Below are 4,042 nucleotides of genomic sequence, written 5' to 3'. Positions count from 1 at the left end.
AGTCCTATACAAAGCTTTCTCTTCTATCAGAATCTTGAAGGGTTTTTTTTCACTTTTCATCAGTGAAAAAGAGTTGAGGGGTTTTTTTGCCCCCCCCCCCCCAACCAAAATGAGGAGCTAACTGCACAGGGGAAACTGTAAAATCTATTAGAGATGAAATAAGGTCAAATGTACGAGCAAATGAACTGGAAAAAATATTTGCGCTAATCCCTTTATTAGGTATTGTTTATTATACCAGTGCATTGAAAAGACTGTACTGTTTGACTAATGAGAGTTTAAAACATAAGACAGAAAAATCTTTTGTAAAAATCGATATTTGCCGGCTTGTATGTAAAACAAGCTTGATGAGCTTAAGTTTTGGTCTTGATTTAGTACTTTCAGGCTGCGTCCACATGAGTGTGGACATCTGTTTCCCCAGAGAGAAGACACAGCAGCACACCTTGTGTAGCTGCTATTTGTCCCAGGGGCATGCCTGTGCCACACACCCTCTGGCACATGGCAGGCTACCCCAGGTGTGTTGGCCCCAACAGTCTTATCTGGGGCTCTGGGGGCCTCAGAGCTGCAGCCACAGCAGTCCTGCCACTCTGGCTGGCCACACTTTGGTTTTGGATGGCACGCTTGGCCCCGTGTGCATTGCCACACTTTTTTCTTCTCCCAGGGTCAAAAGAACCCCTCCACTGCTACCTTGCAGTGCAGAGAACACTTGAAGGTGCAGTATATGTGCAGACCCGTCTGTGGCACCATGTACCGTACGGGCGCTCTTATCTAGACATAGCCTCAGGATGGAATGTGCAATTAATGCAACATGATAAATTCCAAAGCTGTTTGAGCCAGAGTACATTGGTCTTGGGCACATCATGTACATGTGCACCTGGAACAGCAGCAATATGCATCAGGGTGGAGCAGGCCTGCAGTCAGTGACCACATGTGCATTTCAATGCAGTAAATTACTCTGCCATAAGATAGTACTATCCTACAGTGGAGTTAATTAATTGACTACCTTATACCAGTGCACATGTAGACCTTGATGCTTTACTGTGAAGCTAATTAGTCTACTCTGCAGTAAAGTGCATATGTAGATGCAGCCCTGAGACCACATTACTTCCTTTCTTTTATTTTTTTTATGTTTAAAAAACAAAACACTTTCTAGGATATTTGATTGATTTTTTGGTAGCTCTGCAGTTCTACATTAGAATTCTGTAATGGTTTGTTTTGGTTTGTTTTCTATAATGGTTTGTTTTATAGTAAGTCATTAGTATAAATCTTTGTGAGACCCAAGCTCTGATTCTTGTCTCATAGGAATTTTCTACTGGGCTGGTTTTACTCTTTAATCGTAGAACCAGGGCCGTCCCTAGGGTGGGGGCAAATCAGGGTGACTGCCCCAGGCCCCATGCTTTGGGAGCAGAGCAGCGGTGGTGCGGAGCCAATGGCAGAGATGGCTTCTGTGGCTCCAAGGCCCATGGGATCGGAGTTGGAGCAGGGTCCTGCATGGGCTGATTTGCCCTGTGTCCCACACCCTGCTCAGGTCATAGAACATTAAGGTTGGAAGAGATCTCAAAAGTTATCTTATCCAATTCGCTGTACAGATGGAGCGTTTACTCTTCACTATCTGTTAGCCTCTTTATGAAAACCTCCACTGAAGGATTTCCCCCAAATTGTCTGGGCAGCCTGTTTCATGGTCCTACTTTTTTTCTTAAAGTTTGGAATTATATACTTGAGATTTGTTCTAAATTTGCTTTTATAACAGTTAAAAACCCACATACCTGCCTTCTGTAGCAGAGAACAATGTATCTGTGGCTACAAATAGACACCGCCAAAGGAAGCAGATCAGCTGTGGTACAGTATGTCCTGCTGCAGCTGATCCTCTTCATTGGTGAAATTCACATTGCCCATTGTCCTGCATGGGCAGGGACCAGATCCAGCAGACTAACAAGTGACATGTTCCCCACCTACAGCCATGCCTCAAAGATTCCCCAGGGTATGTCTCTGCAAGTGGGAAAGCCAGGGCAATCTCCAGGATGCATCTCTGTAAGCAAGAAACCCCATATTTCCTTGCTTACAGAAACTCCAGAGATTCTTCGGGGTATTTCTCTGTAAGTGGAGAAAGCTGGGGTTCCCTTCTTACACAGACATACTCTGGAAATTGCCACAGTTACATTTCTGTAAGAGTAAAATGTCAGGCAGGTGCTTCTGAAGCTTGAGGGGCTCAGTCCTGCACAAAAGTTCATGAGACACACAGGATGGGGCCCCTCAAGCCTTAGAAGTGCCTGCCTGTGGTGGTTGGAGAGTACAGACAGCTCCAGGCTGCCCATGTTCATGCACTGTAAAGAAAACAGACGTCTGCCACAATAAAATAGCAGAAAATATTACCACCTTTTGTTGCAGCTTCAGTTTCTTGGCATTTGTGATGTGACAAGGCATTGTGGACATACGTTTGCTTGGCCTTTGTACTGCCATATTGCTTTTTTCTGGAGGCACAAAGGCACCATCTATTTCCAGCCTTTATATTCTTTATGGCAGCCTTTCAAACATTTGAAAACAGTTCTCATAACTCTTCTTTCTCCAGACTAAATATGCTGAGTTCCTTCAGCCTTTACTCATGGCATGGTTTTCAACACTTCTTTGTTATTCACCTTTGCATCCTCTTTTAGTACTTTCGTTATTCTTTTTTCAAATGCAATGTCCAGAACTCCACGCCAAACTTCAGCTGAGACCTACTGAGAATCACGAGTAGCAGTCCTATCATTTCCTGTGTCTTGCATATAATATTTCTATTAAAGCAATTAAAAAAAAGTGACAGTCAGGCCTGGAATGATTTTCTTTTAAGCTAACTCATATCCATTTTATATTAATTATATCCATTTTATTGTTGTATTATTTAGCTTAGCTTTTGTATGACTTAGCTTGGGCCAAACCCTATTTTATAGCAGCTTAATGCTATTATATATACATATATGTAGCAAAATAAGAATGTCTTTGTAATATTTAGAATGTATGGATGAATGAGTGTGGAGTAACTGGAAAAGTATTGTGTGCTGCGTGCTATCATTTAATTACCTATGCTCGGAAAAGGCTGAAGAAGCAGCCTGTGCCGGGCAAAGAATGAAGATAAGCAGAAGAAGCAAGGTTTACAACTCTGCTGTAATCCTTCAACGGCCAAAGGTTGCAGTAACCTCCTGTTGTGACAAGGTTAAGGGATGCAAAACAGTTGCAAAACCACACCCTGTCCCAAAGGCTGAAGACTGCAGGACTCAGAGTGAAAAAAATCTGTCCCAGAACCAAATCATCCTAACACAGGAGGAAAAGAGAAAAACAACTTCAGAAAACAACTACAGACCACCCAACCAAGAACAGCTGGACCGGGAATTCTCAAGTCAGCTCGCGGAGGCAGTTAAGTCAAGGGACATGGTCATCATGGGTGACCTGAACTATCCGGACATCTGCTGGGAGGAGCAGTCAGCCAGGTCTGACTGTTCACAAAGGTTCCTAGCTGAGATACAGGACCTCCACCTAACCCAGGAGGTGCACAGTCCCACCAGGGGAAATGCCTTGTTGGACCTGGTTCTGGCCACAGGTGATGACCTGGTGAGGGGGCTGCGGGTGCTCGACCACCTGGGCGATAGTGGTTATTCCCTACTGGAATTCACCATCCAGTGCAAGGTGTCAAAGGCCTGCAGCAAGGCAGCAGCCCTGGACTTCAGAAGGGCATATTTCAATGGGTTAAGGAAATTAGTTGGGGAGGTACTGAGGTCCCATAGGGGAAGGGAGTTGGGAGTCCAAGATGAGTGGTCATTCCTTGAGGAGATGATCCTCAAAGCCCACAGGGTGACAGTTCCAACATGGATCTGTCCCGGGGTGGGGAACTAAACCCCAGAGTCACGGTTTCAGCTGATTGCCGGGGTGGCAATTAGACACGATAACAGGCCGGGTTCTATTGGCTATGGAGAACTGAGGCACGGGAAACGTAGCGGTTTCTTAAACAAGTTGGAAATTTATTTGACTTACGCTTAGGTGCGTAGGAGAACGATGTCTTCAGTTACAG

Source organism: Crocodylus porosus, unplaced genomic scaffold, assembly GCF_001723895.1.
Source record: "Crocodylus porosus isolate Cpor-Errol unplaced genomic scaffold, CroPor_comp1, whole genome shotgun sequence".
NCBI lineage: Eukaryota > Metazoa > Chordata > Crocodylia > Crocodylidae > Crocodylus > Crocodylus porosus.
This window is presented reverse-complemented; position numbering follows the sequence as displayed.